The following is a 26795-nucleotide window of genomic DNA, read 5'->3' as shown; positions in this document are numbered from 1 at the left end:
GCACACAGGTTTTGCTCTTCAACAAATAAACATTCAATTCCAACATATTTCTTCCAAGCAAATTACCCTCAATCTGAGGAATGTGCTTTGCACATCAAACTTTAGAGCTGGAACACGCAAATTGTCTATGTCTAGAGGACGTGGGTGGCGCTGTGGGTAAAAGCCTCAGCGCCTAGGGCTTGCCGACCGAAAGGTCGGCGGTTCGAATCCCCGTGGCAGGGTGCGCTCCCGTTGTTCGGTCCCAGCGCCTGCCAACCTAGCAGTTCGAAAGCACTCCCAGGTGCAAGTAGATAAATAGGGACCGCTTACTAGCGGGAAGGTAAACGGCGTTTCCGTGTGCGGCTCTGGCTCGCCAGAGCAGCGATGTCACGCTGGCCACGTGACCCGGAAGTGTCTCCGGACAGCGCTGGCTCCCGGCCTCTAGAGTGAGATGAGCGCACAACCCTAGAGTCTGGCAAGACTGGCCCTTACGGGCAGGGGTACCTTTACCTTTTTTAGAGGAAACTAAGAATACTCCCGCAGCTACTGCAAAGCCATCCTTTGGGAGAAAGAAGCTTGGAGAACATGGGTTGTATCCAGTGCTGCATGAGCAGAGTACTGTTCATACAATGAGAGCTTTCCCTTCCTCTCCCTGGGTGTCCCCCAAATATGCTCCATGTCCCCCCCCCATCCTCTAGGGCAGATTTTGAGGGTGTTCAAGGGAGATTCTGTTCCCAGCCACTGCACTCATCAGCAGGAAGTGCTTATGTCCCTTCTGTTCTGCCACCACCCCCTTCCAGCACCCAAAACTGTGCACGTGTCAGCAGTCCTGATCCCATGCAAGTGGGGAGTTGCCTGTACAGCTCTTTATCCAAAGTTCCCAGGGCAGGGTACAACATTAAGAACATAGTTTATGGAGCATAATATTAATAAATGCAATACAGAGCACAATAATAGTCAGCATAATTATAAAATAATCACATTGAAAAGGCCATAGATTATTTAATGGCTGAAGGCCTGAGTAATGAGGAATGTTCTTGGCACCTAAAGATATGTAACGATGGTGGCAGGCAAGCCTCTCTGGGGACAGCATTACACAAGCGGGGGCCACATAAAAGGCCTGTTCTCGTATTGTCCCTCTCCAAGCCTCTCAAGGAGTGAAGACACAAAGAGCGGCCTCCGATGCTGATCACAGGGTCCAGTTTGGTTCTTAGTGGGGAGGTGGTCCTTAAGTTACTGAGGTCCTGAGCCATGTAAGGCTTTATAGGTCAACACCAGCACTATTGAATTGGGTATGAAAACTAACTGGCAACCAGGATTAAACCAAGAAGAAACCTTGGTTAGAGCTTGTGGTTTGTTGGGAGCAAAACGAAGAGCCAGGATTTAAACACAGTATTAAACCAAACCCTGGCTTAGCCTCTAGTTGCACAGCAGGGGAGAAGAGCAGTGACTATAATCTGGGAACTAGCACATTAGGCTTTTTGCACCACATGATCATTGACTTCTATGAACTAGTGCTGGGCCACAGTATGTGCAGACCGTCCAAGTGTCCCTATTTTCCATGGACACCCCTGATTTACAGAAGCCGTCCGAGTTTCTGATTTGATCCCGGAATGCCCCACCTTTCCTTAGGATGTCCCTATATTCATTGGAGAAATGTTGGAGGGTATGGAGTTATCCAACCCCAGAGCCATCTGGATGCAATCCTGTATAGGGAAGTATTTTCAATGTTTTATTAGGTTATTATATATTTTGGAAGCTGCCCAGAGTGGCTGGGGCAACCCAGTAAGATGTGTGGAGTATAAATAGTAAAATTATCATTATGGAATGGGACGTCCCTATTTTCATCAGACAAATGTTGGAGGGTATGTATGTGTCCCAGCAACGTTCACAAACCTTGTTGGGGTGGGGGCTGGGAGACACACCAAAAATTGGATTCATTTTGGAGTGTGAGTGGTGTTCATTCTAAGAACGTTGTGGGAGTGGAGGCCTTGCCACTGAGTGTGAGGTGATAAATGATCTTTCTTTTTTCTCACAGCCCACTGAGGGCCAGATTCCACTCAGGGGTTGTTCACATGCCGATCCCAAATGCACAGATCATCCCCAATATGGGTTTGTTTGTTTGAACATGTTCCACTGCTGCTGTTTGAGGATTCGTTCTCTCTTTACTTTGCTTAATTTTGCTTTTCGTTTCTGCAAAAAGCTTGCTGTTGGTTCCCCGCCTCCGGCGCTGACTTTGCACTTCTCCTTGTACAGGACTGATGTTTGATGCGCTCCAATTCTCACACGACGCTGTTTCTTTGTGGGTTGGGTGCTGCTGGGGCTGGTGTGTGTGTGTGTCTCTCTGTCTCTTTCTGATTTGCTGACCCCCCCACCCCTAAATTCTGCTGCAGATGGACTGGTGTTTTTTTTTGGGGGGGGGGGGGAGTTCCTTCCGATGTGTCTTGGGTGCCACTTGGCTTTCCTCGCTTATTTTCCTTTCCGTTGACGCGGAGATGTGGGTGATTTCGGCTTTTTCCACTGCTGCCTCTGCTGGTCTCCACTGTCCCTCGCCCACTCATTTTCTTTCCTGCATGTGCGTGTGGGGAGTTCTCCTCGCTTCCCGCATCTCGTGCTCCCTGCCTGAACTTGCCCCGAGGCTTCTCTGTGCTGCTTGCTTTTCACCTTCTGCGACGAGGAGCGAGCTTGCAGGTAATCGCCCTGTGTCTTGAGGAACACCCCGATACTAGATCCTGACTTTCCTTCCGCGTGCTTTATTATGCGCTCCTTTGTTCTCACCCTCCTTGTGCTCAGCTCTGACTAGTCAGCACTTTCCCAGAAAGGTGCACTTGGCAACCCTGCGGCAGGAATCGGGGAGCCTGGCCTCCTCTGCATGGCACGGTGCCACCCTTGCTCTCAAGGCTCCGCGCAGGGCCCTCCAGCCTCGCTCTCACCGAGGCTGCAGAAGCACATTCCCGGAGAGGTGCACTTGGCAGCCTTCCCTGTGCAAAGGCAATTGGGCAGCCTGAGCCAGTGCTGCTGACATGCTGCTCTCAGTCCGCATCCAGCCAGCCCACCCCCCAACTCCCCAGCCTTGCTGCCACAGGAGGTTGCAGAAAGCCCGGGAAGCCCAGGGTGAAAGGAGAATTCCCTTCCTCGCAGGATGGGCGGTGCTGCTGCTTCTGCCTGCTTCCCTCGGGCGAGCAGAGGGTTAAGCGTGCGAGGCGTCTCTGGGCTGCCCCAGGGGGTTGGCCGTTGCCGCCGCCGCCGCCGCTGACTCCTCCTGATCAGGAGGACTGGAAGCAGCTGGGGCGGAGAAGAGAAGCCAAGTCTCGTCGAAGCCACATCGCCTTGCGTTTTCCGCGGCACGCGAGGCTGGGCAGGCGCTGCACGTCGCTTGTTGTGCGTCTCCCGTTGCAGGTAATCGGGATTCGGTTCCTGCCTGCCGGTTCTTTACGACCAGATTGCAGGAGTATGTGAGAGGGGTGTGCGCGCGTGCGGGGGGGGGGGCTGCTCTGCGGTGGGTATCTAACGCGCTACATTGAGGAGCGAGGCGGGGGAGGGTCGTTGCTCCCTCCATTATTAGGTCGAGGAAACGTCTTTCCCCCTCTTCCGGATCTTTTGCTTGTTGGGGATACTTCTCCTTAGTGTTATTCCCTTCCTTCCCCCCGCCACCGTCCTCTCGAAATATTAGTTTTTGGACACGGCGACCCCACTGGGTTGATCGCCCCTCTGGGGTTCCCACGTGACGGGGTTCCTTCCCGCGTCGAGTTGTTATTAAGGGTTGATCCACTTTGTGTGGGCACCTGAGGATAAGGTTGGCGTTATTGTTTCGGGCGGGGGGCGGGAAGAGGGGCCACGTCGTCACAGCGGAGAGCCAGTTTTGAAAAGTAATATTAAAACAGGAGTCGTCCGCCTATACGATCGCTTCATTCCCCCCCCCCCCCCAATGTCTCCTTTGCCTTCCTCCCCTTAATTCTACGCTAATGATTAATCTTTTCTGTTCCATTTCCTGTTGGCAGTGGTAGGTTTTGCTGGGGGCATAAAGCAGTGGGAGGGGAAAGCTCTGGGTTGTGGGTAGATTTGCTACTGATTTCTGGCAGGGTTCCTGCTCTTTTGAACGACAGGTAGAAGTTCAATAGGTGAAGACTTCCTCCTTTCACTGAGGCAGTGCTGGGAAATGTTTCCCTTGAGAGTGAAAGGGACTTTCCACCTCAATGCTGTGCTTTTTTGTCTAAAGCCAGCTGGTTTCAGAGCAGCCAGCACCTATCTGGAATCAAAGTTCAGAGTCTTCCGCCCACATGAAGCCAGGCTGAGTTTCTTTTCAGTCCTACAGCCCCTTTCTTGATCCGGAGTCTCATTCTGGCTGAAATTGCCCTGTTAATCTGGAAGATTGAGAAGGTGGCATGTCCAGCTGTTGTTAGAAAGCACCTCTTGCCGCATGGCATACCCCAAAATGTTGTGTTTTAGCTAGGAGGCAGAAGTTCAATATATGGCCATACTCCTGAGATGAATGGAAAGACACCAGCTTGATGTGAGATGCGAGCAGCAGTGACGCAGCTGTGTGTCAGGCAGGAGCATGAAGTGGTGGTGTCCTTGGACCGCAGAGTGGAAGAACAAGCTGTGGGCATGGAGTATGACTGGGGTGACAGCTGGCTTCATGGAAACTTTTGAGTTGGGGTTTTTTTTTTGCAAGGGAAGTGATCTCAAAAATAGTCACTTTGGGGATTCATTGATAGAGGCTGGAGAGCAAAAGTTGACAAATCAAACTGTCTTGGAAGCAGTCGGAGCACCCCTTTTGCAATGGCTGCCAGCATGTGGCACTTAAGATGGACAGAGCTGCTGGTGTTGGGTGGACACAGTGATGGATTGTGTTATCTGTAAAAAGATACCTTGGTCATCTATAGGCTCCCTTGAGAGCAAGCTCCTGTGGCAGTTGTGCTTAGCTTGGGTGTGTGTGTGTGTGTGCCATTTGTGTTTGGAGGGATGTGTGTGCAGGCATGACTCACCCAAGGAACTCGGGGTTTCTCGGAGTGTAATCAGAAACGTGTATTGTAAATAGAGGTGAACTGTTGAGAAGCCTTTCTGGTGTCGACTGCAGCTGTTGCATTCCAATGCGCTGCCAAGTCTTTAGCACAGAGCTGTATTCTGGGCATGGCAGCTCTGCTGTGTTGCCATTTTATCGGAGAAGGAGAGAGCTTCTGAGCCCCTCTGCTGCCAGGATGTGATCTTGACTTATTGTGTTCTATGGTGGAGGATGTCAAAGTGACCGTGCTTTGGATGGATTTGGCCAAAGTAATTGACCTGTCGGTTGGATGTTCAAGCATGATTTACAAACATCACCCTTTCAGTTCCTTCTGAGATGGTACCATGTGTGCTGCAGCTTGGGAACTGGGACACAGTGGTACTGACATACTTGAGGAAATTCTCGGGCAGGGCTGGGGAAGACTATGGGCTAATCTTGCCCTCCCGGGGGCCTGGTAAGGACAGGGCTTCAATGGGTAGCTTGAAATGGGCTCCCAATTGTTCCTTTGTTGGGGCAAGGAATGCTCTTGCTTCCCCTTCAGCTGATGGCCAGGAGGAGTGTGCCTTGCTGAAGGAGGAGGAAGCAGTTTTCCTTGAATGGAGACTGCTTCTCCCTCTCTGTGCTGCTCTTTGAAGCGGCCCCTTTCAACTTCCAAAACCAGGAGTCGAAAGGAGCAGCTTGCATAGGACCCAGCTTGGCACAGACAGCCAAAGAAAGCAGCTCATTTTGGAAGCGGTTACATTTTGGAAGGACCGACTGTGCATGGGACTCCTCCTGCAGACAGCTGGTCCATCCAAAAGGAATTAAAATAAAAATAAAAATCCCAGAGGCTGAAACAGGAGCAGGGGCTGCGTGGGTGTCTGAAAGCCCACTGCAAGCCGCAAAATGCTTTCAAACAGCCTGGGAAGTCCTAACAATTGGGGCTTCAAAGTGCAGCATCACCTGATGTCATAGTGATGTCAGGTGATTGACAGGTGTGCAACATGGCCACCTGACACATTTGGCCTACATAGCAGTGGGGAGACAGCAGGAAATGTTCCTTGGACCCTGCCCCTGTTCTATAAGAGCTTCACATGGATTTGGGATAGCAAATGATTTTTCCGTCAAGAAGACAGATGTTTTTGAATGCTGGTTAATAATATAGGGTGGTTGCTTGCACAAGGAAATTTCTGAAGTGCAGTATGCCTCATCCCATCCTGGTCTCTGCTTGAGGCACACAGCAGTCTTGATGGGGCATGAATGTGATGAGAATACTTGGGCATGGAAGTCTGTCTCTTGTATGAGAGGAAACATCTCCATATAAACTAAGTTTCCTAAAGGCATCTGGCTGGTCAAAGGATGCTGGACTAGATGGGCCTTTGGCCTGATCCGGCAGGGCTCCTCCTCTTCAGTTCAGGTCCCTTGAAGTCCGCTGAACATCTTACTTCCTTGCTCGGCTACATACATTCTCCTAATATGCGGGATCATGTGTTTTTGGTTTTTTAAATTTCCCCAGCCCTTGTACATACCAGGTTTTATCTTTCTCTTCCAGTGAACCCATGCCTTTCATTTGTGGCTGTACTCAAATCTCCATATGTTTTTTACTTGCTATGCTCTGGTGCCAGGGACTGAATTATCTCCTATGAATGTAGTGGTGGCTTGAACTGGATGATGATGAATCTTCTCTGCCTCTCATATGGTTGCTCTTGTAGTCTTGGGTGCTTCTTGGCTGAGAGGTCCAGCGTGCCACGGAAGCATAAAGCTGAAGTGGAAACTTCAGGAACTAATGGCTGGCTGCGCTGTTTTATGGACAGACTTGGGCACTGGCCAGTGCTGGATACTTCCAAGGAAAGTAACTGCTGCATGTACATCACGCAAGGCAGAACTGTACTATAAAAGCACATGCAAGGCTTCCAGACCACAGAAACTGTTACTAGATGCTGCCTGGTGAACCTGCTGTTTCAGGTGGCCTGCATGGGCTCCTGGTTTTTGATGGCATGCAGGACTCTGCATTAGCAAGAGGGGTACTACATGAATAAGCACTCCTCCTTTACTCAAGCATTCCTATTGAGATACTCAGTTATTTTGGAAACACCCCACATTCCTGTGCATACTAGTGTCAATATTTCCAGTTTGCACTGAAATAAATGGAAATGTGTTTCCTGCAATGCATGTGTCAAATAAAAGTTCTAGTATTTGCTGTAATCTTACTGAGGAGGAGCTCCAGACATCTGCACTGAATACAGTGTACCTAAACTGGACACACATACACAGTGCTTAAATTCCTTCATTCTCTTACAGCAGAATATATTACTCCTAAATGGAGGAATTGGAGCTGCACTCTGCAGCATTTTGAACTCCAAAGCTGCTGCATTTATTAAAAAAAACAAAAAACTGGAAGTAGCACAAAAGTGAAAAATAACGCTGCAGTGTCTTTACTGATATTAAATGTAGCCTCAAACTGGTCCAGTGTCCAAATGCAAGAGAGATCCCAAGTGACTTAATCTGCAGTTTGTTTAAGCCCATCTGTTTTTGAGTAAAGAGATCCTTAGCACTTCTGCAGTGCTGTATGCTATCAAATGGAAAGCGAGTTCTCTCCAGTTCTGCTTCCCCTCATTGCAGCAGCCTGGATCTCTATGCAGGCACAGATTTGTCTGCGATGTACACTTGGCCAGAGAAGGGAGGGAATAATAAACTGCCTAACTTCAAGAGCTCACATTAACATGAAGGTAGCTGAGAGATTCTGGAAAGTTTTTATATTCGTCTACTGTGTACTTTACCTTTATGCCTATTGTGTATAAGGAAATCTAGTGGGGAGGAGAGGGGGTCTGCATACCTCAAAAGGGTTTGAGATCTCACAACATTGCTTATGAACAATGGTGAGCTAAATTACCTGCATGAGAAATTGTGTGAACAAGTCCTTGGTAGATTTGGCACAGGTCCTAACTGCTGCCAAGTATTAGGTCTTTACAAAGCTTCAAAGTCCCAGCTGAACCCCTGGCATCCTTCTTGGTCGATTCAGCACAGTGATTGGCATTCTGATTCCAAGAGTGAGCAAGGCTGCTGCCTGTGGCCTCAATTCCTCCCTATGTATTGTTGAAAGAGTCATGGACCTTATTATATCATCTTTACCTTCTTTAGCGTGCCCTGTCCCTTCTTCCAGTCAAGGGATCCTGGAAAAGAAACGGTGAAGTATCGCGACAGAGAGGTTCTGTTTAATGTTCATTCTCTTCCAGTAGGTGTTGCTTTAAATAGAATAAGAATTCTCTCATCTTTTACCAGCTGGGGTAAGCTGGTTAAAAAAAGAAAAGAAAAGATTTGTACTGTAGGAGGTGACAAGTGAAGAACCACAGGACTGTTGTGCAGCGCAATATTAGATTATGATGCCCAACTGGACCTTGTCAGTGGGGGAAAAAACTGCTCATGCCTCTTTCCACAGCACGGCGCCCTTGATGTTGTACTAAAAGTTCCACCAATTTTTCCATTGTCCATGCTAGCTTGGACTGATTGAAGTTCAAAGCATCTAGAGGACATCAGGCTGGGGAAGGTTTGCCTGCATTGCATTAGCAGCGTTCCACAGAAGAATAGTGAAATGTTTCCTTAAACTGTGTGTGTTCTTTGCCTCTCCCATTCCTGTGTTTCAAGGATGGTAAAGGTCTAACTTCCACTACATGGAAAAACTGTCCTGGGAATGAAGCGAGAGATCATCTCGGCCCCTTTAGGGTCAGAGCTCAAGCTGACTTTGGCTGTTCCCCTGACTATTGTGTGCTGAGTCCTCTGAAGGCCAGCCAAGGCCGTACCTAATAAAATCTATAAACATTTCCTGTGTATGCAGTTCTCTGGCTTAAATGAGGACTGGGGTGGGGACATTTTATTTTGAGCAAGGTGGTTGTTGTGTAGATCTGGAAGAAGCTTTCGCTTAATCCCTTGGGCCTTATCCCTAGAGATGTAAAGACCCTCCATATCTAAAGATACTAAAATGATTTCTAAGCACTTGCCCCTTTCTTTGCATACCACCTGTTTAAAGGTAAATTGTGACCAGCTTGGAGCAGGGACCAGTCTTCTTGCTTACACACAAAGAATTAATTTGGATCCTGTCTTATTTCAATAATAATAAATCATACTTTGAGCCAGCCTTTCCCAACCTTCCAGATGTTGTTGGGCTACAACTTCCATCAGCCCTAGTACTGCCTACATGGACTAGCAGTGGCTCTCTAAGTTTTCAGAAAGGGGGCGTTTCCAACCCTACCTGGAAATGTCAAGGCTTAATCCTAGCTCCTTCCGCGCACATGGCGTGTGCTCTGCCACTGAGCTACAGCCCTTTCCCATTGAGTTTAAAGCCTTGGCTTGCAGTAGTTCTTCAGGCTGGTGTCATTCTATCACTTGCTTCCTGGCCTGTTTTCAACAGGAGCTGCTGGGGAGTAAAATGAGGACTACTTGCATGTATGACTGTTTAATGCCTGCTTGTAGTCTCCTATCCACATTTTGTTAAACAGCTTAGCAGTCTTGTGGTTGGCTGTAGCCATTCCTATAATATGCTTCAAGAAAACTCAACCCTTATTTGAAACACCATGTAAACTGCAAATGGTTGAAGTTGTGGAGTTATCATTCAGCTTTTGCAGAGCCAGAATTAGCATACATACATACAAAGGAGCAAGGAAGGAGATGAGATATAGCATGACCCGGGGGTGCCAGTTTGAATAAAATATTGTTGGGTGGCCAGGTAAGCCCCACTGTACATAATTGATCGTATGACACAGCGCACACACTCCATTTGAATGGCAATGCCCACTAGCTTTAAGGGGGCCTGGACCCCTCAGATATTTTATTGGGGCCGAAGTGACCTTGGCCCCATGGAGTTGGCTCCTATGGCACGCCCCATTCACATGTGCCTACAAGGCAATGTGGAAAGGTGTTGAAGTCTGCAGGAACAGTGTCCTGATCTCACCATTTGTTTACAAGAATTTGCACTGGCTGGTCCTAAACCTGCCCGTCAACCTGGTGCCCTCCACATGTTTTGGACCCTTAACTCTCACCAGTACCATCCAGCATGACTACTGGTCAGGGATGGTGGGAGTTGTGTCTTTCAGGTGTTTTGGTTACCTTGCTGGCTGAAATACGTTTACACGGGAGTGTGCTATCTGGGCCTGTATTCTGAGATTTAACATCGCCAAGCCCTTCCATACCCATCTCTTCCTTGTTCTAGCCTTAAGCCTAACCACTCGTGGGAAGGTGAAGTGAATTCAGAAGTCTGTCCACTTCCCACCTGCAAAATTTTTGAGTTTTTGTGGCTATAGAACTTAAATGGAAATACAGTGGTACCTCGGGTTAAGTACTTAATTTGTTCCGGAGGGCCGTTCTTAACCTGAAACTGTTCTTAACCTGAAGCACCACTTTAGCTAATAGGGCCTCCTGCTGCTGCCGTGCCGCTGCTGTGCGATTTCTGTTCTCATCCTGAAGCAAAGTTCTTAACCCGAGGTACTATTTCTGGGTTAGTGGAGTCTGTAACCTGAAGCGTATGTAACCCGAGGTACCACTGTACAAGTGTTCAGAGCTGTGTTAAGAAGTTGTCTAAGCAACTTGGATTACTTCAGAATTCAGCAATGCTAACTTAAGCCCAAAGCACCTACTGAATAAGTTTTAAAGAGAAGAATGCAATAGATCACAAGAGATGCATCAACGGATGAAGGATTTGCCCATGGATGATGAGAAACACCTGTGCATAATCTGCATGTGCTCATTTAGGAATCTTGGGTTGTTTTCTTTGTCCATAATTACTAGTATCATAGTTGGGGCTGTGGGCAAAATAGTGTTAAAGTCCTGTTATGGAAAGCTTCAGCACTTGCCGCGTGCAGGAAAGGGAGCTTCATATGGCAATAATTAAAAGATGCATGTGTGAAAGACAGTTGGCTGTGCAAAACTTCCCTCTTCCCCTGCAGGGGAACAGTAAGGAACCATTTTAGCCTCTGCTAATTGTCTAATAACTCCCAGATCTTTTGGCTAGCTTGTAAATATTTTCCAAATGAGAGTTAAAGCAGCAGCAGTGAGGAACTGTAGTGAGCTATGTTGCTAATGTTGATTTTAGCAGAGACGCTTAAGTCAGACAACATTGTGAGACAACTCAGATGTCTCAAGGTAGGGTCACCACTATAATTATTAAATTCCAGATTTTGCACCCCTCCCCTCCAAAACAGAGGAGTTGGGTGCAGAAGATGGGGGTGGGAGGAGGCTGGAAAAGGGAAAATGCTGGAAAAAGAATTGGCCAGCACAGGAAACCTCATTCTGCCTAGACTAAGTTGTGTAGATCATTAGCAGACGGGAGCTCTCTGAGAGTGAGCAGTGGGGCAGAAACAGGGAGGGAGAGATTTTCCTCCTGCACTATTTAGCATGTGGGTTTTCTTTTGGGCTTCTTTCAAACTGCTGAAGAATGCAATGTCCCCTATGCCTTCCATTTTTTGCTTTAAGCCGTTTGCTTCATGCATTCACCGGTATGAATTAACAATGTATTTTAATTCAATATTAAAATTAAGCTAAATTGTTTGCAAGAATTTCTGAGAATTTGTCTTTTTCCCCCTGCCACCCCAAATCTGTTGGAGAATTCCACACCCCCCCCCCACACCCCAGAGACTATTTGGAAGATATGCCTCTCCCTCCCCAATTTTGCTCCCTAAAAATGGAATGGATAATTTCTGGGAAGCCACGTGTGCTATAATGCTATACGTATTGTATATATATCATACATTCAATATACAGCATTATTGTAGTGTTGCATGTGGGTGCATGTATAGTATTCTATATTGTGCTGTTTTGGCACCATCATAATATAGCTTTCCTTTTCCTCTGTCTCTCCCTCTCTTCCCTTTCTTGCTTCTTTCCTTCCACACATATAGGGCTGCATGAAGAAAGGGAAAGCCTGGCTCAGGCCTCCGAATAGTCCTGTCATTCTTTTCTCCCCGCTCCCTGACCTGTCATCAGGGAAATTGTCTGGTGTCAAACATTACTTTATGGAGAATGCAATACTCATTTGTCTGCACTATATACAGTCGTACTTCAGAAGTCGAACAGAATCCGTTTTGGAAGTCCGTTCGACTTCCAAAACGTTCGGAAACCAAAGTGCAGCTTCTGATTGGCTGCAGGAAACTCCTGCAGCCAATTGGAAGCTGCAGAAGCCCCAGTGGACATTTGGGTTCAAAAAATAGTTCGCAAAGCAGAACAGTCACTTCCAGGTTTGCGGCATTCGGAAGCCAAAACGTCCAAGAACTAAGCAGTTCAAAACCAAGGTACGGCTGTATTTCACAACCTTGTAATGTTGGCTATAGACTAAATTTGCTCCATCCTTTTCAAAACGTCTCTCTTAACGTGCAAGTTCAGTTGCCCGTTTCATAGCCATCTCATCTTAAGGAAACAAATTCTGAATATAGCAGCTCCTCAAGGCACTTGTTCCACTTTCATGGGGTGATGAGTGTTTCTGAGAGTGGGGATTTCTGGCAAAGTCTCAAGTGCAGGCATCCTTATAGTGCCATCAGTTGTGAGGCAGAACAGTGGTGGGCATTGAGTCTGGGCCAGTAGGTTTTATCCTTACCTCCATCAGAATAACTTCTGGTTTGCCTAACTTGGTTATTTACCAGCTAATTAATACTAGAACTGAGGGGAGGAAGGCTTGCTCGGCTGATAGATCTTTATAAACTGGTTTGAGCTCCAAAAAACCTCCCCTCCATGTTTCAAAGGGGTGCAGAGTGTTTATTGGATGGGAGTATGCCTTTGCAATGAACTACTGCAATTGAGTTTATATCTCCTGTCTTGTTTTGGTGTGTCCCCCATTGCTCAGTGGCAAGGGCTAGGAGCATTGACTCGAATACCAAAGTGTTCTTTCCCCACCCACAAATTCCTAGTAAAGGCAATTTATTTGCACTGGTGATATCCTATAGCAAAATCTGAAGAACTGATTGGATGTATAGCATTACCAAAGCTGAAAGCTAAAAAGGGACATTTATTAACTTCAGCTGTTTAAAAATACAAAACATGGACAACTACACAGAGGTGGTATTTTTTTGTGCTCCCCAAAGTCCCCTTCTTACTCTGGAAAAAAAAATATCATGGGTGAAAATTGATGCAGCTGTGAATATAGTTTCACTGGTATTACAACATGCTGCTTTAACAACAAATGTGTTGCACAATGCTCTTATATTACTGCTGTTCAAGGTAACCTTTGCCTGCGTTAAATTCAACACTTGGAATGTTATAAAACTGCTATATCCGGCTAGCTAGTAGCTTGCTGTCTTTAATAGGGCCCATTTCATACCTACATCTCCTAATGCAAGCCTGCTCAAATCGCATGTTCTTGTCCCAGTTTTCACTCAGACCACTTCGTTTGACTGAACCGAAGATGCTGGCTGAAAAGGGTTCAGCTGCATGTAGTATGATCAGGGTTGTGTTCCAAAGCTCCCTTCAGCCCCAGACAGCATGGCCAGGGGCCAGTGTGGATGGGAGTTGGCCTCTTACATCTGGAGTGCTGCAGGTTAGCCACCCACAGCGAGACAAAGCGCCCACCATTATACTGTTTCTACTGGCCAGTTACCATGATAGTAAAGGTGTGCGCTGGTCACTCTATGGCCAAATTCTTTCTATCCTCTGTCTTTGAACAATTAGAAACTTCAGTTTGCTCATAGCTGCAGTTAAGTATCACACGTTCCTTTTTGTACTTAGAGGGGAAGGCCTGGGCCAGGGAGCTTGTGCAGCCTGCTTCTGAGGAGACCAGCACTCACCTGGAGTGTGTTCTGTTTTGCCTTGTGTGCTTACTTGTTTTGGCTTGAGCTTAAATAGTAAACTGCCCAGAATGCCCTGGCAGAAAGGCAGTAAATGCCGTTAGTAAGTAAATAGGATTGGGCTATAGACGTGTTGCCTGTAACAATTGCTCTCATTAATCCTCCCACCTGACCACAGCACCCTGGGTGATGCTATTCCTGCCACGCTGTTGGTCCTCTGCCACACTGTATGCTGGATGGAACTCTAAACTACAAAGTACAGTCATACCTTGGTTGACGAACGCCTTGCGACTCAAATGTTTTGGCTCCCAAACGCCACAAATCTGGAAGTGAGTGTTCCAGTTTGCAAATGTTCTTTGGAAGTCTGACATGACTTCTGATTGGCTGCAGGAGCTTCCTGCAGCCAATTGGAAGCCACACCCTGGTTTCCGAATGTTTTGGAAGTTGAACGGACTTCCGGAACAGATTCCGTTTGACATCCGAGGTACCACTGTACACTGTCTCTCTGTGTGTGAACTTAAGCAGGGAGAAGGTCAACCGCTGTGGATATTAAATAGCTTTAATGAAGTTCAGGGAACAAGAATACATGGGTTAAAAATGGAACTTGTCCCGTGAGGAGCATTTGACAGAAGAACACGATACAAAGGAATAAATATGAAGATACCTAACTTACCACTTTCTAGTCTGTAATGTCCCAGAACCAAAGTTATCAGTGCCTGTCATTTGTTGGCAACAAATGCTCTGAGACTGGCACTGGGGGGCTTTGTGATGAGGTCCCCATTCTAAGTGTGACTTCTGGAGTGTCTTGCTTTCTAGATGGGTTGTTGAGATTTTCAAGACGCTTATAAGGGCGCCCATGGAAGAAGCATATTCGCCAAGACTTCCTTGCTTGTTCATCTAACCATAAATGCACCTGAACGCCTGTAGTCTTACATCTATCTCTAGAGCCCGTGAATGATCCCTTCGACCTAACTAATTATAAATCTGGCAGGCAATTCTCTGGGTGTGGGTAAAATGATGAGCCCAGCCCTTAACTTTCCCTTGTACTTGTGCACTGAATCTCTTCTTCAGAGCTTGTTGACGTTATTATACCCTGCCCTCTGGCAAAAAGGTAGTTTCTTCCCTGACCCCTGTTCAACTGGATCTAAAGTTTGTTGTGAGCCTCTCACTGAGGTTGGAGGACGTATTGGCATTCAGCTCTAAAGTTTCACAGTATATGCCTTGCCAGAAGCTTCTGAGTTGGGTTGAAGGAGCCAGCTCTCCTTTTCTGGATGTTGAATCAGCCCTGATTAACAGCTAGCAACACGCTTCAAGCCAATTTTTAACACGCATGTTTTCCTACACAAAGCACTGCCCACTCTGTTGTGTTGATGATCAAAATTGAAAATGGAAGCTGGGCTGAAATAGCACATGCATATATATTGCATATGTATTTTTAAACCATTAATTCTGTGAGCCACCCTGAGGGTGGAATATTAAACAAAAACTAGGTGATGTATTTTAATGTTTTTATATTGCTGCCCTGTGATCCTCAGTTAAAGAGTGGTATAGAAATTTAATAACAAATAAATAAATAACCAACCTAGTTATCCTATCCACAGGTATCCTAGCTCACTCTGCTACAGTTTCCTTCATCTCTCCCACTCGGCTCTGCAGTGAAGTGGATCAGGTTAGTGCAAAGGTTGGCCACTCCTCTCTCCTTGTGCACACACCAGTCCTGATGCATTGACATACTCTTTTCAAAAGCGACTCCTAGTTTCCCCATTATTGGTGAAACTGGCCATGTTTCTTCTCTCCATTCCACCCCTCCTGCTCCAAAGTACACTTACATGCAGGGCGAAGGGGAGTAAACAGAGTAGAGCACTGAAAATGCTCTTCAGTGTTGTTTGCAGGCGCTGCAAATCCAGAAAGACTGAAAGGGGGTTGTAAAGCCCCCTTTTGGCATGGCCATCCGGTGGATTAAAAAAATCCAATGCACAGGAATTTAATCTGCATTCAAACCTGCATCTCTCTCTCTCTCTCTCATGTGCACCAACCGTGGGGGAGAGCCTCAAAAGCATTTTAAGTGGAATTGTGGAATCTGTCTCAATGCCTTTCAAATGGCTGTGTTTCTTCGTAAATCGCTCCCTGGCTGCCTTTTCCACTTGGGTCAGTCAAGGGGTTTTTCCTTTTCCTTACTGTACTGAGGCACCGTCCTAGATAGGGATAAGTAAAGAGGATTCCATGATGTCTAGAAGGACAACTTAATCCTTGGCAAGTAACCTCTCTTCCCCTTTCAGACAATGACAATAACAGCTTTCATTAAAAGGGGGAAGGGATTATATTTGTCCTAAAGTTTACAGCTTGAGCTTTTAGGAAGTAGCATTGCGCTCTTCAAACAACCCGGCCCATCCTTCTGGCTCATATCCTAGAATGTGCAAGAGGGAGAGGTAGGATCTTTGCAAATGGCAACAGTCTTGCTTTTGAGAATTCCCTTCTGTTAATGGTCTCATTCAAATCCTGCTAGAAAGCCTTCCCCTTTTCTTCAGGCATTGAATAAAAGAAATGTCCTTTTTTTGTAGTAATAATAATGTTCTTCTTGGCCGGGATCTTGGGTTGCATTTTTCGCCTGTCATTTCTAGCGCTGTTCCTGGAAGCGGTGCTGGCGCAGAACTCGACGGCAGGCTGCAGAATGAGCGCACCCCCCCCCCACATCCCACCCCACTTAAGATGCAAGCTGTGGTGTTTTGCAGCTCCGCACCCTTCTTCTTTCCTGGTTCTGCTATTGCCATTAAGACCCTGAGAAACAGGCCTTGAATGGAAACTCTGGGAATCTGAGAAGCAGAGAAGAATTGGAGTTGCTGAGAACAATTGTGGTGTGAGGCAGAGTGGGTGAGGAACAAAGGAGCAGCAGCTAGGAAATGCCGAGACCCTGTCCAGGCAGATCCAGCCTTCTGAAAGCAAGCCTCTGTCCTTTGGGGATCACAAAAGCAGCTTCTGCCTTCATAACAATAGTGCAGGATGCAGCCTGGAGTTGAGGTGGCTGTTAATTCGTGCATGACGGGGAGGGCGGGGGAGTCAAAGGGCTCCAGCTATTCACATGGCAAAACGGTAATTCCTGGAGGGGGAAAGTTTGTGTACTCAGAGAAACTAGTGTGAAAGAGGATTGAAGGCAAAAAAAAAATCTCTAGAAATAGAAGAACTTTAAATCTCAAATATGTGAGCTTTGCTTCAGTCTCCTTTCCATCCCCTTTAGCTTTTAAAATGATGCTATGGAGAAATCAGGAGTAAGGGGAGGCAAACTGTGCTGCAGCAGATTTTAGCAGTGTTAGTGCAGATTGCGCCTGCCAGTATTGGACCTAGAGTGTTCACATTTGTGGTCCTTTATGAGATCAGGTCTCAGTGCTCACAAAATGCTCAAAGGCAAAGAAGACTCGTGAAAACTCATTTTAACCTCCTTTCCAGCTACACTCCTTGTTTCAATTTGTTTTTGTTTTTTTACCTCCCCATCTTGTTTCCTTTGTTTTAAGTCTTAATACATGTTAGGAAACCAAATGTTCATGAAAATTAACAAGGGCAAGCCTGTTGAGTTTTCTGCAGTGACTTTCTGTTCATGTGCAGGGGGGAGTTAACTGCCCTTTTAATGTGTGTTTTCAGTAGTGTTTACAAGAAAGCTGTCCCCTTATGGTATGTTAAATGGCAGGAGCAAACCCTCTAGGTAAGCCATTAAGGTTTGTGTCCTAGAGCAAACATTGGCAAAGGTGAATGCATCACTCAAGCCCTGTGGAGCAACAGCTTTGGCCCTGTCTCTGTCGACACTAGGGACAGCGGGAGTTGTATTTTTAACTTTGGGTGAAAGCCAAAAGGTGACAAGGCAGTGCAAACATCGAATGTGGTGTTCAGGAGTTTGACTCCGGCTGCTTTCTGCCTGAAAAATTGCTTATAGGTCTGTCTTATCGCAAGGTAAATTGGATTACTTGCTACACTTAATATGCTTCCCTTTATATAAGGCTCCTGGGGAATCTCACAGCTAGGCAGCTTAATATCAGAGCTACACTGGGACAAATCAAGGATGTAGGGCCTACGAGAGCTATGTTTGGGGGAGAGATGAATATGGTGTGAGAATAGTCAAATTAAACATAGTTTAATTTTCAGTTTGCTTGCTGATACCCAGCCATTTTGCAGAATGACTTTATTATACTGCCACCATAATGGCAAAACATCTTGGGCTGATCCTGAGGGTGGACTGTAGAAAGCATTTCCAAATAAATAGCCTTTCATGCTCCTTCATAGCTTGTTACATTTTCTTGCAGTAGCTACATCTTCCTGAAGCTTTTTGCAGAAACCTTCCAGGTGTGATCCAATTAGTGCCCTTGCATTCACAGGCAGATCATTGATCCAGCAGAGGTGCCCCACTAGTGGAAGTGGAAGGTTGTCATGTTAAACGAAACCCCCAACTTTCTGGAGCTGATTCAGGGTCTGCTGTGATGAGGGGAAATTGGCAAAAATTGCATCCCCTTGTCTCCTGTTAGTGGATGCTTCTGCTAGTTAAAAAGCCCTTCTATCAATGTAGGGGCAGAATTTGATTGCACCCTCTGTGTCAAACAATCTTATGTACTTTAATTCCATGCTTGATTGCAGTCTCTTGATAGTAATTTATGCACAGCAAATTCTGAAGTCTCTGGCAAATGTTGTATAAATTTGGGGAAAGGAGCTTCTGACAATCTTTGGGCCCCATGCTTCCTGTGGATATATGTTTCATGCTTCAACAAAAAGGGAAAATCTCTTAGTGCAGATTGCAAGAGTCTCTAAAGACAGAGGTTTCTAAAGTTGCGTAGTTAACACAACTGCGTAGATTTAGGCAGTCCCTTTGATGCAGAAATCCTGGTGATTAATTCAGGTGCAATATTAACCTTGCCCATCCCCTTTGGATCACTATTCGAACCTGTAGTGAGGCCACACTAGGAATGCTGTGTACAGCACTGGTTGCACTGCCACCAAAAGGTTATTGTAGAGCTGGAAAGTGGTCAGCATGGCGGAACCAGAATGATCACGGGGTAGGAGCAAGTTCCCTATGAGGAAAGGTTACCATATATGGCACTTTTTGGATTAGCGAAAAGGCCCATAAGATGCGGTCAGGGGAAAGTCCCCCCCCCCTTTGTAATACCAGAACTTGGGTCTGTCCAATAAAGCTGAATATTGGAAGGTTCAGAACAGACAAAACGAAGTATTTCACAGAGTACTTAGTTAAATGATGGATTTTGTTTACACAAGTGGTAGTGGAAGCCACCAACTTGGATGGCTTTAAAGAAGACCAGATAGATTCCTGGAGGATAAGGATGTCAGTGACTGCTAATGAAGATGGCTGTGTTGTGCCCCTATTGTCAGAGCCACTATGCTTTTGATTGCTGGTTACTGGCAATCACAAGTGGGAAGAGTGCTGTTGCACTGAAATTCTGCTTGCAGGCTTCTCGTAGGAATCTGGCTGGCCATTGTGAGAACAGGATGCTGGACCCAAGGGCATTTGGCTTAATTCAGCAGGGCTGTTAGGTTCTTACTGTGTCTTTAAGGAATGGTGGTGCAGGACCTGTCAAGCAGGTAATAAGCAAGCCACGTATGCTTGAAATTCCTGTTGTGTAGCTGAGGATCACTTAAGATGTGACTCTGTTGCCTTACAATGCCTGTTGGCCATCCTTTTATGTTCGTAGAGATTAAATGTTATTGTGTAAAGATCCCGTTGTTTTTTTTACAGAGTTAGGGTGGTTAATATGATTTGGAATAAACTTGGAATAAACCCTGCATGTTTTTGTTTCCTAGAGAGTGCATATCCTTGTAAACCACTTGTGAGATGCATCTTAATTAAGCATTATATAAATTGTTTAAATAAATAAACTAAAAACATAACCTTATCCATTCCTGCTGACTACATAGTCAAAGATTGCATTGAAGACCCTTCTCTGCTTCCCACTGCCCTGCCACAGAGCACAGGTTCAGTGTTTCCTTGTGTTCATTTCTCCAGACACTTTCAAGCTGGTATCATCAATGCATTCTTTTTGTTTTCCTAAGCACAAAGCTTTTCCTAAGGCAGTACAAACCTTTTCCTTCTGCAGCTTGAGCTAGATCAGCCTTTCTCAACCTTTGGTCTCCAGATGTTCTTGAACTACAACTCCCATCATCACTAGGAATGATGGGAGTTGTAGTCCAACAACATATAGGGACCCAAGGTTGAAAAAGTTTGAGCTAGAGGATGGAAACTCTATTTCTCCAGGCAGTCTCCAGGCATTCCATGCTTTCCCTTTGCCATCTACTGGATGGCAGCTCTTCCCTTGTAGGACTCAAGTGCTCCTCCTATTGCATAGTTTGGAGCTCCAAATAAGGGATAATACTGAAGGTACCTCTATGCCACTTGACTATGAATGGTGGAGCAGAAGAAAGCAGATTCTGGACTCTTGAACTTCAGTGCAATTAGACTCTTGCTCTCTCCAGCAGAGGCTTTGACCTGTTACCCATTTTTGCTTATTTTGAGACAAACTGCAAAAGGAGCTGAGAAATCCAGATCCTCATAGAGCTCTCTTGTTGACTAAACCAGGGACCAGTTCAAGGTAACGGGGCAGAGGATGTAAAGGTTTTGAGTGAGCCCTTGAATAGTGGCTTGCATCTTCAAGTTTCTCATAAAGGCCAGCTACTACCTGGAGTCCCGTGGATTTTGTGTGTTCTGCATGATGTTCTAAGTTCGCATACATCTTCTCCACAATGTGAGCTTGGAATGTAAAGACAACTCAGCAAATGAAAGAGGCCACCCAGCTGGCCTTTGTTTCTGGTTAACCTATTTCCAGACTTATCGGTTGCTGAAACAGACTGCCAAATGTGAAATGTGAAAGTCTGGAGACTTCGGAATCTCCTCTTGTGTTTTCTCCCCCTCCCCCCCTGAAACGCATCCAGTTCTCTTTCCCTGTTCTTCAGCTGCCAAATTCCTGTGGAACTTATCCCATGTGTGTGTTCTCCCCCTGCCCCTAACGTGGCTTGTAGCAGCCTTGCCAGAACTCCTTCTGCACGGACTCTTCTGGTCAAAGTGATGAATTAGCTTTCTCATGGCTGTTTGATCACAGCGTGGAGAATGGGGAGGGTGGGGAGGGTGGAGTGATGCAAATAGTAAGTGGCAGGCCTCAGTGTGAGGCTTGGCAGGTTTGTAAATGACTAATGTCCTCATGTTGCTCTACTTAATTCCAGTAGAATCAGCTACCTACCTGGGAAATGTGCACAGTTTCTGCCCTTAATCCCAGGCATAGTACGAACCTGCAAAGTCTTTTATCTTGAAACAGTCTCTGCTGAAGAAAACTTCCTAAACAATTTTACTTGCCATGTCCTCATTTTGATTAAAAGAATTGAAACTTGCTATATAGTCAGAATTTGTATAGCTTTCAGCCAAGAGAACATTTTATGTCTTCAAAATAACTATGGTAGGCATAATTTACACAGATTTTCTAAATATGAAGACTTTAGCCCAGAAGTTGGATTATTCCATGTATGGCAGTAAGAAACTGGAAAAATGGGTTGAGGTTAGGATGGAGAGCTGCAGAGGGTAGTTGGACAGAGGCAATAAGCAATGGATAGAACAAATTAGTTATTTCCAAAAGTCAAATGCTCTGGCCACATCTAAGCCTTTAGCAGATGTTTTAAACTAACAAGGGACACGGGTGGTGCTGTGATCTAAACCAGTGTTCCCCAACCTTGGGCCTCCAGCTGTTTTTGGACTACAACTCCCATCATCCCTCGCTAGCAAGACCAATGGTCAAGGATGATGGGAATTGTAGTCCAAAAACAGCTGGAGGCCCAAGATTGGGGAACACTGATCTAAACCACTGAGCCTCTTGGGCTTGCCAATCAGAAGGTCGGCAGATCAAATCCCCACGATGAGGTGAACTCCTGTTGCTCTGTCCCAGCTTCTGCCAACCTAGCAGGTTGAAAGCATGCCAGTACAAGTAGATAAATAGGTACCGCTGCGGCGCGAAGGTAAACAGCATTTCCATGCACTCTGGTTTCTGTCACGGTGTTCCGTTGCACCAGAAGCTGTTTAGTCATGCTGGCCACATGATCCGGAAAGCTGTCTGTGGACGAACACTGGCTCCCTCGGCCTGAAAGCAAGATGAGCTCCACAACCCCATGGTCGCCTTTGACTGGACTTAACCGTCCAGGGGTCCTTTACCTTTTTTTTTACTTTAAACTAACAGTCCTGCACTGGTCTCATGTCCTCTCAAGCCATGAGGTTAACTTGCTGAATTATCTAGACTGAATTAGTTAGGCTGTGCAGGATAGAAAGCCTCCTTTACCTCTGTCCTTGGTTGGACTTAAACCCCTGTCTTCTGCAGTAACACCTCTAGAGGTTTGTGTTGCGGTTTGTCTATTTCAGTGACAGGACGCCAGAGTATGTGCAAATACTATAACCACATTGAGCAACCAACAGGGCTGGCATTTAATGTGCAACTTTAAACTTTACAGTACAATTTGTGTCATGTGGAGACGCTCTGGAGCCTTGAACACTGAACTGGCGGCAGAAGCACATTGTATACAGTTAAGGATGCCAGATGTCCCTTTTTTTAGTTTTAAAGAAGGAATAACTGGAGAAGCCAGGAGCAAATCTAGGAAAGGCTGCTCTGATTTGGCTTTTATACCGTGTTGTCCATTGGTTTATAATCTCTTCTCATAAAGACATCTCAAAGCATCTTAACAATGAAAAATGCCTGCAATATTTATTATAGGTGAATTAAATCTCCTAGAGAATATAGCATAGATAACTTTGTGGCTTGTGTTGTAGTCTGACATTTTCTGTAGAGAAGAAAGCAGGGACTTGCATTTCTAGATTCTTATGGCTTATTTGACTCTGTTCCACTGGGCTTGCAAATCTGCCTCTAGGAAAAGTGACTGTCATCAGTCAAGCTACCATATATCAAAATCTCCCCCCACTTTTTATTCTAGCCTGCCTCTTTTCTCCTCAATTATATATATTCACTCTACACTATTCTGGAGAATTCTGCTGTGTCTGCCTCTCTTTCACATGGTGTATTTTAATATAGTGAAGCTGGCACCACCTTGTTATAACCCAATATACCATAGGGGTAGATGAGTTGTAGAGTGATAGTGCCTTCCCAAAAATTGGCAGTCTGTTGTCTTTCTTTGCCAGAATGATGAAAATGAGCAGAAAGTATGAGAACACACATTCAGACTATACATCTTAAGCACTATGATACCACTTCAGTCATGGCTTTCCCCCAAATAATTCTTGAAAATGTAGTTTAAAGGGTGCTCAGAGTTGTTAGGGGACACTTATCCTCCCACAGCTCCAATTCCCAGGGTGACTTAGCAATCAACCCCTCTTCTTAGGGAACTCTGGGAATTGTAGTTCAGGAATGAGAATAAAGATCCTCTAACAACTCCCAGTACCATTAGCAAACTACAGCTCCCAGAATTCTTGGGTGGGCGGAAACCATGACTGCTTATGTGTGGTGCTAATGTACAGTAGCTAAAGTACACATGACGAATCACTGCTTTGATACCAAGTGAAACAGAGCAACGCTTTAAGATGCCTCATTTGAAATTTGGTAGGGACACGGGGGACCAGATAGAGTTCCTTTGGGATCTGTGCTATTTGGCTATCCCTGGTTCAATGGAAAGAAGGTTGTGGCATCTGTTGTTCAAGACTAATGGCTCTGGGATGTCTTTTTATTTGCTCTGCATATGTGTAACCAGGTGAGTTGCTAGCATGCAGTGCTAGGGGATAACAGGTTTTTTGAGTGTGGGTGGATTTCAGTCTTCGGCAGGATATCTCAAGCGCGTTTGTACATAACTTCGTAAGGAGCAGGCTGGGTTGAACAAGAAGACATTTGTCTTTGCGTGGCACTGACTTCCTTTTCCCCATTGGAGACTGAGCTGCCCTGGTATTCTGTGATTGACGGCAGATAGCATTCTATGAAATCATTGCCCCCCCCCCCCGCTGCATTCTATATTGAAACCAATTCCACCAAGATGAGTTCAATAGTATTGCTTTTATGAATGTAAACTGAGATCTGTATAAATTTATGCTGGCCCTTCTCATTTGAGACTTCTGAAAGAACTGCTGCTAAAATGGGTAGACTGTGTGGCACTTGGCCCTCCAGTCCGAACAGGAGAACAGACTTGTAATAACCCACAAAGGCAACATTTGAGGGACCTGAACTGCTGTGCCAAATTAGATGTGATAGGAACAAATCTTTGAATCTATATAACACTTCTGTTAGGCTGCACCGTTTCAGAAATGTGCTTCCTCTGCACTAAAAAAACATGTTCATTAATGGCTATTTGGAAGTGACAGTTTTTTGAGATGTTAAAACATAGTTTCCAGTCTTGAATCCCCAATCACACTGAACTAGTTGGTGAATGTTCCTCTTAAGCTGCTAGCTGTATTTTGACACTTCCACATCTTTTGTTGTTAATTCAGAGACAAAAAGAAACAAACAAAAAAAATTTTTTAAGCACCTTGCAAAATTGCTGTATGCCAAAGCAGTTGTGTAACTGATTCATCATATCTCAAGTCTGACTTTACTAGTGCCTGAAAAGGTTGCAAAGTAGAGTCTGTTAGGCTCTGGTGAGTGGCAATTTGTAAATACAATACTTGTTAAATTTAACAAACATGTTTTACTAGGTAGTGAAGCTAGTCTGTAATAACAGCATTCTGACAGCCAGTTCACACTGTTAAATCACTTTGGATTTATGCAGCCCTAGGGCTGCATGAAGAATATGTGTGAAACAAGAGGTTTACAGGTGATCGCCATGACAGGGGAGGGTCAAAGCTGGTTTCACCAAGAGAGGTAAACTGGGTGAATAATCCCTGAAAAGGGCCTGAGTTATGCAGTGAGATGACAAAATAAGTTTTTGTGTAAGGCTATTGGATAAATAACAAATGAGACACCCTGCAGCAGCAGCAATCTGAAATAATCCCAGGATTAACTGCCTGTGCTGGTCTTTTACCTTTTCTTCCATGTATCATTACTGCTGGCAGGGAATTCTGATTTTAGAAACTAAAACCTATTGCCCCATTAGTGTAGTAAAAAAGCTCTGCTAGAGAAGATGTACATTCTTATAAGAAAAATCTCCAGCTTCATAATTGTCAAGAGCTGCCTCAATTTTTGTGGCTTTAGAGTTTTGCTTTGCAGCTGACTTCACAAGCTAGGCCTTGTTGCGCTCTTGGGTTGGTAGGTGATGAAATAACCGTGTCAGGACACACTTAATTACAAAACAGCAACGTGCTGCAGCTGCATAAATCCATCGCCCTTAGATAATGTTAACGTTGACCCTGCACACCCAGTTGAGTATAGGTGACAAACTTAACCTGATCGCTAGCTGGAGTCTTCACGGAAGATGGCCTCTGGGGAATGTGCTGACTGCTGTTAGTAAACAAAAGGGTCATTAATTCTGCCACTGCTCATTAGCTCCCTGCAGGTAATAGGAAGGTGTAGCATGCTTATGAAACAGAGCAGCATACCTCTCCCTCTGGTGCTCTCTCTCCAGTAGTTCTTTGAAAAAAATGGCTTCCTGTTGCAGCACTTGGAGGTGAAATAGCAGTGCTAAGTCACTTAATATGCTGCAGCGCCATTAGCTGCTTCTTATTGATCCCCTTTATCTTCACCCATGCTGCTTGCTTTTTATCTCTAGCTTACTCAAAATCAAATAGCTCCCTAGTGTAGGATCAACTTACAGTGCAATCTCTAATGCCTGTTTCCTGGGAGTAAGCTTCCATGAATGCAAATGGCACTTGCTCCCAAGCAAAGTGTGGATGGGACTGCAAGCCTTTATTGATGCCATTATCACTTGGCCAGGGGTCAGCAAACTTTTTCAGCAGGGGGTTGGTCCACTGTCCCTCAGACCTTATGGGGGGCTGGACTATTTCTTTTGGGGGGGGGATAGGAACAAATTCCTATGCCCCACAAATAACCCAGAGATGCATTTTAAATAAAAGGACACATTCTACTCATGTAAAAACATGCTGATTGCCGGACCGTCTGTGGGCTGGATTTAAAAGCTGATTGGGCCGGATCTGGCCCCCAGGCCTTAGTTTGCCTACCCATGACTTGGACAATCAGCTTAAACTTGCAGTTCTTAGATGAAGTATGCATACGTTGCCACTGGCAAGTTAGATCAGGGTTATCAAGAGCTGTATTTGCTCAGGGGTAGTTTGCTAGAGCCTGAGCAAAAGATGGAGGGGGCTCCCTCCTCTCTTTCTGCCACTCACTTTCCACAATCTGTTCCTTGCTACCTGCATGAAATTAGGCCAAGGGGTGCAGGTTGGGCACCCATGCCTTGGAGGCACTCCCTCCTATGTAGGTGAGAGAAGGCGGTTGGGATGCCTCATCTAAAATGGTACTGCAGTTTTTATAAGCTTTTATAAACTAACCCAAACATAGATTGCTGTCTTATCTAACCTGTTGATTTGGTTGGCTGAACAGTGTTAGAAATTAGCCAGGCACCAGACACGTTTTGCAACTGGCGTGGGTCCAATTGAGACCATGTGGAGATCTCTAGATGCCAGGTAGGCAATTGTGGAAAGTAAAATGTCATCTAGAGAAGGATCTGAAATATTTTCTTTGAAGCTTGAATTTGTTTAATTCTGGGTTGTTTTATTTGATGTTTTAATGTGTCGTAAACCACTTTGAGATTTGTTCTTTAAAATATAAAGTGGTATAGAAATGAAACAAACAAACAACAACCACCTCCATTGCAAAAAAAAGGCATCTAGACATTCCATTTTGGCAACCGTGACCCAGGTTTGAGGTGCCATTTGGCAATTAGATTAGATCATATATCTGAGTTTCTAACACTGGTTGACTATAATAGCACACATGACTGAACAAATCTGTATTGTCTTCCTGCCTCAATGGGGGAACTTCCGTTTAACCCAGGAACAAGATTTGTTCCATTTCTTAAAACATATGGAACTTGCTCTGTTGGGATGAGAAAGGCATTCTATGGTCATTCCACATACATCTATTGAACAGTTGTTGCTGGGGATCATGAGCAGGAGAATGCGATTGCACTCAAATCATGCTTTTGGGTAT

At 45.4% G+C, this 26795-nt stretch overlaps 1 protein-coding gene across 5 annotated transcripts in view; it reads left to right on the top strand.

Annotated features, from left to right (window-relative positions):
* Positions 1–2619: 2619 nt before the first annotated feature.
* CD82 (CD82 molecule) overlaps positions 2620–26795 on the top strand; it is a 69284-nt gene continuing 45108 nt past the window's right edge. The window contains exons 1-2 of one of the 5 annotated variants that reach the window (XM_077928968.1): positions 3255–3378; positions 15330–15397. The gene's annotated coding sequence lies outside the window, so the exon portion shown is untranslated. Of the gene's footprint in view, positions 2671–3248; positions 3431–15329; positions 15410–26795 lie in introns of those variants that run through there. The other 4 variants (XM_077928975.1, XM_077928966.1, XM_077928970.1 and 1 more) reach the window with 4 other exon arrangements.

This window comes from Podarcis muralis, chromosome 1 (genome assembly GCF_964188315.1).
Source record: "Podarcis muralis chromosome 1, rPodMur119.hap1.1, whole genome shotgun sequence".
Lineage (NCBI taxonomy): Eukaryota > Metazoa > Chordata > Lepidosauria > Squamata > Lacertidae > Podarcis > Podarcis muralis.
This window is presented reverse-complemented; position numbering and strand designations above follow the sequence as displayed.